The sequence below is a fragment of the Prorops nasuta genome, unplaced genomic scaffold (assembly GCF_024137725.1).
Source record: "Prorops nasuta isolate Cenicafe-Biocafe unplaced genomic scaffold, Cenicafe_Pnas_1.2 PNAS00010, whole genome shotgun sequence".
NCBI classification, from domain to species: domain Eukaryota; kingdom Metazoa; phylum Arthropoda; class Insecta; order Hymenoptera; family Bethylidae; genus Prorops; species Prorops nasuta.
The window spans coordinates 1,761,955-1,775,569 of NW_027116807.1; the positions used below are offsets into that span (position 1 = coordinate 1,761,955).

General features: G+C 44.1%; 1 protein-coding gene across 2 annotated transcripts in view; it reads right to left on the bottom strand.

Moving 5' to 3' along the window:
* The window catches only part of Shaw (Shaker cognate w), a 36,274-nt gene extending 32,130 nt beyond the window's left edge, over positions 1-4,144 (bottom strand). For both annotated transcript variants that reach the window (XM_066732304.1, XM_066732303.1), the window contains exon 1: positions 3,540-4,144. The gene's annotated coding sequence lies outside the window, so the exon portion shown is untranslated. The remainder of the gene's footprint in view (positions 1-3,539) is intronic.
* Between the last annotated feature and the right edge of the window lie 9,471 nt (positions 4,145-13,615).

Here is a 13,615-nt window from a genome sequence, read left to right on the forward strand (position 1 = left end):
CTACCAACGATTCCAACATTGACGTCAATGTCGATCGAATCTCAGAGACGTCAGTGACGTCTCCAGCGGTTATATTCGCACTCCTAAAACCTCCTCCCCATAAACTCCTCACGTGCAAGGAAATGCAACCATATATATTTTTCTTATGGAAGCAGTCGAGAGGGAAAAGAAAGGATTTTTTCAGCAACGCATCGATTCCACGAATATAAACGTCACCATAATAATAATGCGCGGGCCGAGAGGAGAGTGAAAAGAATTTTTACGTTCAATTCCTCATAGATTATTCAATGGCCAATTAAACGGTCCATTTTCATTAAACGATATCGTTGGAGCTTCGTGACACGTGAGCCCAGCTACGATAAATCATAGTTATACTTGACGCTGATTAAAAACGGGATTTTCCAATTTTTTGATTTATGCATTCGAGAAAATTAGTCCATTTGGCTCATTTATCTGGAAAGAAGCATACTTCTTTTTCACGAGAAGAAGCTCGTTTGGCTTGATAAATAAGCTCCCGCGTATAGCTGCCAATATAGTCATTTGTAGCCTGCAGTCAACGCAACGGAAGTTTCCAATGATAAATTTGTAGCTTCGTAATAATAATAAATTAAGGTTGTGTGTGGTATATATACGTATATGTGCTTTGTTCTGCTATATGTAATTAAGCGATGAAACGGGAGAATTTTCAAGCGTTGCGTGAATAATAAGCTCCATTCCTAGTCGAAGATAATTAAGAGCTGAATAAACTAATGAATATTTTGTGCTTGTACACTGCTATAAAGAAATTAAGTAAATTGCCTGGGTTAAATGCAGCAAAGCGTTTTTCTTTTTTCTTTCTGCTTCCATAGAGCAAATTTCTGCTGAAAGAGAAGCATCGAAATGTTTTTCCACTGAATTAACAGCAGCGAGTTGTGCAGGTAAACGTGAGTTTGATTGTAAAGTGGGTCTTTAGAATTCCAAAGAGAAGAAAGTCGATGATTACAGCGCGAAGGAGAATTAATTAATTATTCAATGCAGCCTAGCCTGTGTGCACTCGAAGGAGCTGCGACTGTAATTCTAGCTTCTGCATTAGGCGTAGCTCGAAACAAATTTAGCCCTCGGTCTGCCAATGTCAAATTGATTTCTCCTCCTGGAGTATCTTCCCCAGAAGCTCCACGAGTTTTTCTGCTCCAATTACAAGCACACTCGACGATGTATTTTTGCTTGCTCGAATGCGAAACAATGGATAATTTCTCAATGTGCGTGAAATGGTAAGCGAGCAACGAGTTGTGTGAGATATCAAGTAGATGAAACGAAAATTAAACCGACGCGGTGGCTTTCTCTCGCATAATACATTATACTGGGTGAGGGGGGATTGTAATTTTGCGAGTAATCAGAGTAATGGCGGGAATGGAAAAAGTCGCCATTCTTGTCCGTACGTAAAGTGGTAATCGTGACTGTAATATGGCGAACCTCGAGGAAGAAATAATAAGATGTAATGGACGGTAAGGGGCCTGGAAATGGGAACTGCTGATCCAGTTATCGCGAGTAGTCGAAACGCAGTCACGTCCAAGGAGCGCAAACTTCTTTACGAGCTACACAAACATTAGGGGTAGAGACCGTTCGGTCGCTTACGGGCCGCCCGAAAATCGCTCGTTTTTTCCACTGAAAGAGAAACACACGGGAAAATATGTAAAATAAAATTTCGAATTTTAGCATTCAAAAGTTCAAACTCGAGCTTAAACAAAGTCTAAGGACGCGCGACGTTTGAACGTGAAAACGAGCCACGTACGACGATCTCGGTTGATTCGTGAAATTAAATAGAAAATGCAATTTGACAAAATCTTTTAAATCGACGCACGTGTCGTGGCGCAAGAAACTCTGTAATGGTCGGAACGAGTTTTATCTCATTATTATTTAGTAGAAATGAAACTATCGTGTAACGCAATTTGCGATGTAACGAGAAGCTCGAAAACTACTGATGTGGACACACTTTTGAAGGTAAAACGAACCACGGAGAGCTTCGTTGGTCCATTATATTAAAGAGGAAATACAGTTTGGATTGACGTGCATGTTGTGGCGCATGAAACTCTGTAATAGTTGGGCACAAGCTTTATTTTATTATTATTATTCAGTAGGAATGAGAGAGAGAGAGAGTGCGGTGTAACGCAATTTGCGATGTAGCGAGTAGCTGAAGCACTACTAATGTCTATAGTCACGTCAGCATAAAGGGAAGTTAGGTGAACCTTATCAGTTGCGAGACTGGCGGTAGCTATAGAAGAAGCTATCAGTAGAGCTATTCTTCGTACACAGGTCAGGGGAAGAGTGGGCCGGTATCTATCCTAACGTGGCCTCTCGTCGCAAACCACTAACGGCAAAATCTTTGCGCTTCCAGTGATAGTCCAGAGCGTAAGCTACACGCGCTACACAAAAGCTCCAACGTCGATAATTCACAGTCACGTGACGCGGTTATACTCGATCCTACGAGTTTCTTCAAATTTTCGCTAACAGAGACGTGCTTCGTTTCAGTAACTACAAGTGTGTGTGTGTGTGTGTGTGTGTGTGTGTGTTCATGAGAAATTTGAAGAGTTTAATTAGTGCCAAGAGAGACTCTAAATATACGTCGGTATATAAGAATGTTGCAACTGGAAGGTTCGGAGACCTCGTTGAGCAGCAAATGGGATCCAACGTTAATAGGACAAGAAACAGAAGTTGCAGTAGTTTCGCTAGAAGAATAGCCAGACGTTACATGGAGAAGGAAGAAATTTTTCTACAATGGAAGAAAAAGGAGATGCACGGGAAGAATTAGAGTCTGGTAGGAAGAAATGTTGAATGGGAAGAGTCTAGTTGGAAAGTCGTAAGGATTGTGACTAATATCCCAGGAATAAAAGAAGGAGGATCAGCTAAAGTTGTAGGGAAGAATGTTCTAGTGGTATTTCGAAGGTGTCGCACACGGCTCCCTCCTCATCGATATACATACATATACGTACATGTAAGACAAGGCGAAATCCAAGAAGAGAGGTTGACACTCGAAGGGGAGGAGGAAGGAGAGGTAATTGATGGAGGAGCGAGGAAGCCGAGATCCCAGTGCGGAAGGGGAGAATTCATAAATTATCCGAAAGGGGTTGGCACATAGTTGCGCGGTGATAGTTGTCGGTGCCAACACCGGAAGCGAGCCAGGACAATCCACCATGACATACGGACGCGCGGGGCCTGCCTCTGGATCTCGGCAGATGTCGGTTTTCCAAAGTGGCGAATAGACGGACGTTGCGAGAGGGAACTCTAGGGCAGAGCCTGTTACGTGTGTGTACGTGTGTGTACGCGCGCGCGAGGAAGAAAGAGCATGGGTGGGAGAGAGACGGGGAGTCGTCAGAATCGATAGTCCGATGCGTGCAAGCGTCGGAGCGATAAAAGCACTCCGCAAGCCCGCGTGTTCGTTTTCGCGTGCTTTCAGCTTTCGGTTCGGTGTAACTCTCTGGCCTTTATCTGTATGTGTGTCTCTGTGTTCCGCGCGAGTTGGACAAGGATAGAGGGAGAGAAAAGAGAATGACCACACGCACCCTCGTCCTCGCTCTCCGCATGACTCGGCGGGGTTCTTCGGCATCTCCACGGGGGTCACGGATGATCCGTTTCTTCCATTTCTGGGGGAGATGTTGACGATGTTGCTTGCTGCTCCCGATCACACGATCCTGTGCCAAGCGCCGCTAGTGGAGGCCCTTCCGAGCAGCGGAAAGCGCTCGTTTGGCGGGATCCGATGGAAAAATAGCCACGACGTTTCTCCCAGCGATTTCACTCTGCAGGATGCTCGATGGTGTTGGTATGGGACACTCGGACACTCTTTGCTTCGCTTGCCCTGTTGCTCCTGCAGCAGGAGGAGCTGTTGCTTCGAGTCGCTTCCTCTCGCACCGGTCCCCACCAGAGTCTCTCTCTCTCTCTCTCTCTCTCTCTCTCACCCTCTCACACACACATACACACTCTCACGATCCTTCGCGTCGCAGCTTTTCGAGAGACTCGCTGCTTTTTTCGCTCCTTCCCATCATTCTCTCCCCTCGGGCCCCTTTAACGGCGATTCTCCACCGCGAGATATACTCGGGGTAATCGCGCTTCTGATTGGTCGATCGGTGTTCGAGAACTCGGCGATTTTCTCTTTCTTCCCTCTGTCGATCGGCATCACCAATCAGAGTCGCGATGGTACATGACTCTCCGAGCCAGGAGTTCTCGTCTGTAGCGCGAACCGAACTGACCCCGAGGCCGAGAGTGTCGAGTCGTCGCGGCGACGACGTCGACGCGGCCAAAGTCTCCCCGTGTCGACGCCGCAGCGCGCAAGCGTCGGGACGCCGACAACGACGCCGGTGACGATGCGCGCCGCACCGCCGCGCCGTCACCGGAGTCTTTTTCCGAAAATCACTGCGATTTTCCTCCTGTAAACCCCCCCCCCCCCTTCCGAAACTTTGAGTTCCTTCGACAGACCCCGTGTCTCGACTTTTTCGAACTTTGCACCTACTGCTACCAAGCTACCACCCCCCCCCCCCCTCTCACCAAACATCCCCTTAGCACCGTTACGTTTCCTTGCAAATGCCTCCGCGCCGGAACACGACGATTCCACATGGAAATGGAAAAATAGACTACGAGAATCATCGGTGGACACGCGAATAGACCAAGAATTGCGCTGGAGAAAACGGTTCAACGGGATATGCGCAGCGAGAGGGGTACCTTGAGAATTATTGAACAAGCCTCTATAGCACAGAGCTGATATGAGAAAATTGCACGAGCCATGTATATATATATATATATATATATACTGTGGAATGGGGAAAGGGAATAGGGAAAGAGAAACAGGAAGAGAGCTTTGCTCTGTTTTTCAGTTTCCGGATCGATTTCGACACAACTGTACAATCAAGAGGATTATACGCGAAATAAGCCAATTTCACTGGCTCGCAGAAATGTTCGACTAATCTTCGCAAATTGCACAACTCCAAGAACAAGCGAATAAACACGAGCTTTTAAAACAGGTGGTTCGATGTAATTTAAACAGTTGGAAGACGGTCGTTTGATAGTGCCTAGGGAATTAATCATTAGTGCCAGTTATTAGTATACAGGCATTCAACGATAAGCCTTTGATCAGTCGTCTTTAATTGCTCGCTGTCCCATTTCACGTGCGAGAAAGGATAGAATTAGTGAGAAATCGCAACTGCGCTAATTAGAGAGCCCTTTTGTCAGCTGTGCTTAATTGCTACGATAAGCTTTCGCGAGAATAACGCGATAAATAGCATGGAACGACTGTAAACAATTTTATCTCCAAATTCTTCGAAAGGTAAATAACGAAGGAATGTGTGCATGTGTGTGTGTGGTAAATTCTGGATAAATTATTATCACAGTTATGTGTGTGCGCGTCTCGCGCAATATCCTTTCTTATACTGATCACAAAAGGATTGGAAAAGGTGCTGCTGATGCTCTGGATAGCGAGGTGTTTGATTCGATAAAGGATCTCATCGATGGCCGTACAGTGGCCGAGTGGCTTATCAGCTTTTGCAACTTGTCTATTTCTGACGCGTATAGCCGGGTCTAACGTTGATTTTCCCTTGAATCGCGAGGATACGGCAGTAGCAGCGCCTGATTTCCCATGTTTCGCAGTGAAAGCAATTTAATTGAATTCCACTCCTCTCTCACTCTTGAACAGAGAGCACGGTGATCTTCAATTTTTCGCAATGCGACAATTTTTTTCCATATTTATAGGACGGAGAGAGAGAAAGAAATTCATAAAGGAGTGAAAATCAATAAGCGGAAGTACAGAGCACGCTGTCCCGTATCCTATTTCCCATCTTTGGCAGAGTCGACGATCGAGAGAATTCCGTCGACTTTAATTTGACGGAGGAAAAATCGCGGGCGAGGAAAGTGGCCGAACGAGCAGCGTTAAAAACATTCTTTCCTTTTTCCTGCTGGTCTATTTTTGGTCTACGAGTGGTCTAGCGCTGACTTTGTCCTGGATCGAGGACGTTCCCCAGTCAGCCGAGTTTCAACTTTTCGCGGAGAAACGATCGAAACAAGCGGGGTTGGAGACCCGAAGGTTTGCGCACGCTTTACGGATCGTAAAGTTTGCACGAGGCGTCAACGTGTCAAAGGAGCTGCACGAATGGCCGCGTTGAGAACGCTATCGATTTCAGCAATTCTCCTTAGTCCAGCAATGCATGCAACCGTCTACACCACCTGCTCTACAAATAGCCACTAATTATTAACAATCTCTCCCTTTCTGCCAGGGCAAAAGCCAGATCAGCTGCTTACGGTATATATACCTAGGCTAATCTTTACGATCCATCGTTCCAAGCACTCCTTCTGCTTTTATCACTGGATTATTTTATACGTATATAATGAATTCTTGCAATATTCCTTCGGAGATTTCATCGTATCAATGAAATACTTGCTCCAAGTTCCTTAGTTTATTCAACGAAACATGAGCCAAACTCGTGCTTCTGTCAGTTGGTAAAGTTCATCTTGGAAAACTTTGAAATTTAGAAAATTAGAAAAGTCATTTGGTATTTCGTAAAAGGTATATAGACTGCAGTAAAATAAAGCTTAACAGCGATTGTTTAAATTCTTGAAGATCGGTGCTCGCAAGCTAGGTTATTGTAGGAACGTGGAATTAAGGGCGGGTGCAATATATTGGTGGTGGGAACGGTTTAACTAATGGACCTTATCTAATTACATAGAATGGGTTGTCGAGTTGTTTTTCAGGAAGAAAGCCATCTCTGCTTCCCTGCACGCGATCCCACGCTGCATCGTTGTCACTTGTTTCTTGTTAGTGTTTATTACCGGCTTCATCCAATTTAGCAGCCTGGGAAATTGAGAAAAGTCACTCGACATCGAATAACCCAGTCTCATCCTTGTCCCCGTGCAGGAGTTTGTGGAAGAAATCTGATTTTTTCTCCAATCTTGTCCTTGGCTCGATACTCGCTTTAATAACCGAGAACGTGTCTCGTCGAAAGAACCTCCCCTCGCGAATTCTTCTCTCGCCAGTGTATATTCTCTCCTGGTTACACATTTATCCCTGAATTTATCAGGATTTTTATATCACACCCTCTCATCGACTCTTTGATTCTCAACCGTAGATCGTACACTCTTTTCTCTACCGCGAATTCCCTACACGATTAAAATCATTAATAATCTCATTAACCAAAATCTTCCATTGTTATCACGATTTCAACGTCATTTGCAGCAAAAACCGATTCATTCCTATGGTCTCGTTCGACGGGGAACACTAAATTAAATAGGAATTACACGTTGTAATTATTAGGTAGTAATTGTTTGCAATAATCGAGCTTGCAATTAACACGGATAAATTGGACTCTGGTTCTGAACCGCGCGATAAATAATTCCCTCTGTTTGTTCCGTCGTTTGTTCTACCCGGTTGCTTTTCGACTGGCGAGAAAAAGAGATTAGTCGGACCATGTGAAATTTAATACGAGATTATTTTGCGAGGAGGTCAGTGCATTTATTTGGAGGCGATTCCAGCGGATTAAGCCGTGTTCGACGGTGCTCATTGGGTGTGTTTAGCCGCTACTCGACCAATTCGTATGATATATGTATCGCTCGGTTGAAAAAATGCCGACGGATCGAGCCAATCCCATCAATTGGCTATTATACAGCAAGCGGCTGAAAAGTGCATCCAGTGATCGATCGCACCTCGTGGAATTTTCCCCGTGTGCAGTTTTCAAGTACGATGCATTCGAAACGAGCAGTCTCGGTCTTCAGCAACTGTTTCGCAGGAGTTTACACCGCGGGTTTAACGCGATGAGAAAAGGGGGCGTCGCATTAGGTTGATGGGTTTAAGTTGATGGAGGAGGAGGGGAAGGGGGGGGGGGGGTGCACGCTCGAAAGCATTTGGACGGGCCAGGAAGGGACGGGAGAGCCCGAGCAACGAGCAAGGTAGTCGCACGGACGTTCTCGGGACTCCACAAGTCCACAAGCTCTCTCATTCCGCGTGCCCCGGTCCTCGGCTTGGCGTGCCGTTCTTCGGGACATTTCATGGCAATGGGACGTCGTTTCGTCCTCCCCTATTGCACCGGTGTAATCCACTTTTGAATATCTCCGCCATATCACGAGCAACTCTGTACGCGAGACAATGGCCAACGGGATTGTTGGAGATCGGAGGTGTGTCAGGGTCGAGCGGTCCGGCACTCAAGGGTTGTCTCGCTCCAACGCACTCTTCGTCTCCTTTCTTCACTCTCTGCTTCTATCCAGTGCCGCTAGATGGCCGATTCGCTGAGAGATTCTCGCTCATGAGGTGTCGCCCGCATAGTTATATTAAGTGCGCTAGAGCAGCACCAGGTAGTGGCTCACTGGAGCGTCGAACTGGGCCCGTGCTGCTCGAATCCAGGGACCAGAACTCTGTTCTTGTTAACTTTTTCTTTCACCTATCTGTGGTTCCACTTGGAAGCGTAGTATTTTCCGTCCTATCTTCATTTTCCTTTTACACTTTTCCAGCACCATACAGGGTCAATTCTTTTACAGCGATTGTTTCCCAAATGCGTTCAAACTTTTCGAAAGAAGGGAAGGGTAGGCCACGTGGATCTAAAATTATTTAAAGTTTGTAGCGATTTGAGATTTGTATTGCTCAACGGTTTGGCATTTTCTTAATGTAACTTGGTGGCACAAATTTTTCTTTAATTATAGTAATGGACTTGCTGTTTTTAATTGAAGTTCTACATGAAAATTTTAATTATATGTTCATTTTGACTTAGCCTTGCCTTAGATAATCTTAACATAAGAATATACTTCAAGTTGTGTCGGTCTGTGAGTCTAGATATCTGCTCGGCATCTTTGGGCAGCTTCTACTTCGGCCAGTTCCACAGCTTCTGATCCTTTGCGCCACACTCGAAGCAGGAGCCTCGATCTCGTTTGGACTTGCCGCATTGTTTCGCCATGTGTCCTTATTTGTTGCAGTTGAAGCACTTCGTGTCTGCAGGTTTACTCGCCATCTTCTTCGTAGACTTTGGCGACTTCCGTTCAGTCATTTCTTCAACATTCCCAACACGAGTGACACGTTCTTCGGGTTTTAACACTATCTTTTCAAAGGCTGTTAATAACTCCTCCTTTCTCTCGAATCTTTGTACGAAAGCCTGGTTCCCTACATTCTCGAATAGCACCTCTTCAGGATGTACCGGATCTGGGTTTACGTCGATCTCACCATTCTTGACGAAAGACGTTTAGTCGAGGTGCATAAAAATTTGTCTTCTGCGAGGATCCTCCAGCAAAGCTCGCCTCAACGTAGTACCAGATATATTTAACGCGAAACCATTGTCCCATATCCACCAATGAGAAAACTCTAAAAGGCTGCAAGCTTTTCTCCCGTTCTTCCTCCATTCTCCGCATTACTCGTAATTTCCATTAGGTACCCTCTGATATTAATGAAAAATGTTAAACTTCCCAGTACTGTATTATGAGAGACTTACGACTGTAGAGCTGATAATGAATGAAGAATATTCCTTCCTATACAGTGGATACTTGGAAAAATTAGTATTTATTACATTATGCTAGAACTCGACTCGGTAGATCTGGCGAACGCGAAAGTTCAAGACTACATCTTGGTGAGATAAATCAAAGCGGGAACTATTCTTCGGGGAGAATATATACTGCAGCGCTGTGTGGAGTATAAGCTCGAAGAGAAATTGCATAAATAATTAAGGAGAAGTACGCTGTGAATAGAAATTTTCTTTATTCTGCAAAACATATTTTTGCATATGCGTATGAGAAGAGAGACACAGATGCATATATAAATATCATATTGTATATTGTGCCACAGTGCCAAGTGGAATTCTCCAGTCTCATTTTCATGGTTATGAACGGTAAAAAGGGCTGTTTAGGAGAGCTTAAGCGCATTTAATTGCATCAGAATTTTCTTATGCCACTCGAAGCGGCCCGCTTTGCGTACTATATCGCGTGGCACAATTATATAATGTTTGTCACGTACGTACCTCCGTTATCTTCATTCAGATGCAAACTAATATTACATTTTCGCACGGCAAATCGCTTATTCACTTTGCAATTAGCAGCTTTTCGCGGTATAAGCAAATAATTGTATCGTGGTTGCAAATATTTTAACGATACGTCTACGACATTTGTGTCGTGTATAGATTACGCTCGATGATATATTTCAATTTCACTCCAATTATTTTATCCCTTCATCATATACCTACTTTAGCTGTGAAAAGTGCTATCTCCTATATATATATATATATATATATATATATATATATATATATAGGTATTAAATGGAATTATCGATTCTGATATCGAGGTGAAAAGGTTGGAAAAACAATGATTTTTCCTCGAGTATAGGGAGGAGAAATTTTGATTACCACGGAGAAAATCTGAGAGTCGGTGAAGTGAAATTGAACCGGACTGTACAGTGCAGGAACATTAATGAGACGTGGTGGAATCAGGTCTGGGAGCAATTGAAATTCCTCTTATTGCTGATCCCCTTGCATTTCAAAGGGTGGAACTCGATTTTCTTACATCGTTCCTCTCTTCGTGGAATGGATTACAATTCAGTGGCCTCCCGAGTTATTAAATTTCTGATTGCTGATAATTTGACATTCAGCCGCAAGAGATATTTCAATAGATATTTCCTGGCTTTACTTTATTCACCAGTCCTTTTCTCACTCGTTAAATTCTCCTAATAATAGAATTGGAAAAAATCTTTCTAACGGGTAGAGTGTGTCAACTTGCTCCTCTCTCTCTCTCTCTCTCTCTCTTGAAACTAGTCGTCAAACATCGAATGATTGATGGTCGCTATCCGATAAATTCGTTAATATAAGCGGTAGGCGGAGGGAGGGGGGGGGGGGGGTGCGCGCGAGATAAAAGAGTCAGAGGGAGAGAGAGAGTTCGATAGACCAGCGAGTGGCAGAGTTAACGCACGAACAAAGCTGATCATCGAACGACAGGTTAATTACGCTAATGGGAATTTTGCTGTATTGCAGAAATTGCAAAGAGTGGAGGAACCGCGGAGGTAAAACCTGTATGTATATAATACGTGTGTGTGTAGGTTTGATCGGATGGCTGTGGGAGGCTTTTGAAAAGGATGCTTTAGCAGTTAAGTCGTTAGTAGGAGGTCGGGGTTGAATCCAAGTTGACTAACAGTGTCGGGGTCGTTCTCGCGCGCGTTTCAGCCGTTTCTCAATTAGTGACCCCCCCCCCCCTCCCCCCTATTCCCTTTTCTAACGGCACGGCGCTTCGGCATTCACTCGCAGGGACATCGATGGCGATCGATTTCCCAAATTTCGCCAAATTGAACCGACCTCGGACAGCAAGAGAGATCGCATCTACAGCAGCAGCGAGTTCGCTAGGCTAGATCCGCCTCATCCATTCAAGCTATTCCTCAATGTCCGCCAGCCGCTGTCAAGTCCATTTCGCGAAAGCAAACCACCGCCAGCCCTACCACCATCCTCCCCCCCCCCCTCCTCCTCCTCCAACTCCTACTCCCTACTAACAACCACCTCTTTATCGATTTCTCGCATTTTCCTCTACACCCTCTTTACCTCCTACCCCCTTTTCCCGCAGTCGAGAGTCGAACGACTCGATTTGCCGCGCGAGATCTTCCCTATCGAATCAACCCCCTCGATTGGCCCAAAGAGAAAAAAATTATCACCCCATTCCCTCCAACGAGAAGCGTCAACCTTTGCAAAAGCACTGCTCTCTTATTTCTAATCCTCTCCGACTTATTCCGACTGTTCTCTATACACTTTCCGTTATAATCTATATCCGCGAGAGAAGACGGAAGGTCGCGCGACTTACTTCTCCCTTGGTCCTGCATTTTTTAAGACCGCATATACTTTTGAAATACGAGAAAACTTTTCTTCGAGCACCTAATAATCGTACGATGGATAATATATACTATATATTATCAACTTTTATCTTGATGGGAAAAATATTCTCTCTTGCTAGTCTGACTCTCTTGAATAGCCTTGGAGGAAATTCGGAAATTCGAGATGTTGTACTAGTTCCAGTTTTAACTCGTGGTCGTGACGCGCGAGGTTCGTGCATCTTTGTCGGACCAAGTATAAAAGCCTTTTTCTAAAATGTGCAATGGGGCTGGAGAGAACTCTACTCGCAGACTTATTTCTCCGTTTAACGCCGGGGCAACTCGTTTTCGATAAAAAATTAAGTTACCATCGCCCCACTCCCACTCCTTTTCCCGATACCGCACCGAACCATTTGAAAGCTTCGGTTTCCCCTCAATTCGTATCGTTTAGACACTATCCAGTTACCCCGACTATAGTTATCGTCGAAACAGTGCCGCAGCGTCATTATCGGATTCTCCAACGTCACTTTCTATCTTATTCTTTTTCGCAGAATGCTTATTGTGACCATAATTATTCCAAGAACAACAAAGGAGCCGTGTTCCTAAAAGAAATTTCTTACTCGACGTTGCCGATTTTTCAGCCGTCAATCAAAAGTCCAGCCCCTTCCAGTAGCGCGAAGATCTTGATCATTCGACGTCGAATGTCGTACGAACGTTGAACGAGCTAATACGATTAAAGGATAAAAATTTATTATTATCTTTTTTTTCTTTCAAAGAGAAATGTGTACTACTGCAGCGAAGCTAGTGTTTTACGAGGAGAGAAAAAACGATTTAAAGAACGTAACATTATTTTAAGCTTTTCCTTTGGATATTGTTTTCTGCAACCGGGGTACACAGGGATTCTACTGCTGACGTAGCTGAAAGGACAAATCTTCTTTATATTCCGAGCGTACCACTTGGCTAGCTGACTTGGTTTATTTTGCGATTACATATTTAATCTTTGACTGTAATATTACAGCAAGGTTTAAACCTGCTTCTATTATTCGCATACACAAACACATCGGTCTCTTAGAACATCCCTCTCGGCTAATTTAATGTAATCGTTAATAAAGAACGGACGAACACGAAACATGGCTGCAAATTGCATTTCACTGTACGTACAGTTTTACCATGTCCCTTGATTTATATATATTTAAAAAAAACTCTGAATGCTTAATCATTAAACGTCAATATTGGAGTTGATGATTAAATTTATGCATTAATTAAAGGGGAATAGAGCGTGCACACCAATGCAAACAAAGTGAAATTAATAGAGTATAAATAATAAGTCTATGGATATTAATTGTGTTTGGAATATAGGGACATACGGTAAAAAGGACAAATGTGATTGGTGCAGTTATTAATTTTATTATACATATATATATTTGGAGGGTTAAACGGATTTAGAGGAAAAAGAGGGATTTGGTGGAAAATTCAATGTGTAATCTATGCATTAGTTAGACGGTGGAAACGGAAATCAATTGAAATAAGATTTGATTTAGCGCAAAAAAGAAAATCTAATATTCGTAGGAGATAAAATGAAAAGTTGGACGCGACACGGCTGTACGAATGACGTCGGGAGCACCGGAGGCTATCGATTCCTCGACTACTCCTAAATCAGACCGGAACCGGCTATCGCCCTCATTTTTCTCCCCTTTTTCTCCCCGAATACGCGTAGGTGCTTATCGCCAGTGTGTGCCACTCGTATTTTTCAATCTCACCGACCAATGTCAAAGATATTCGATATAGACCGAAGAAGAAATCCTGGCAATTTTATCGATCCGGATTGGCTAAGTGCAT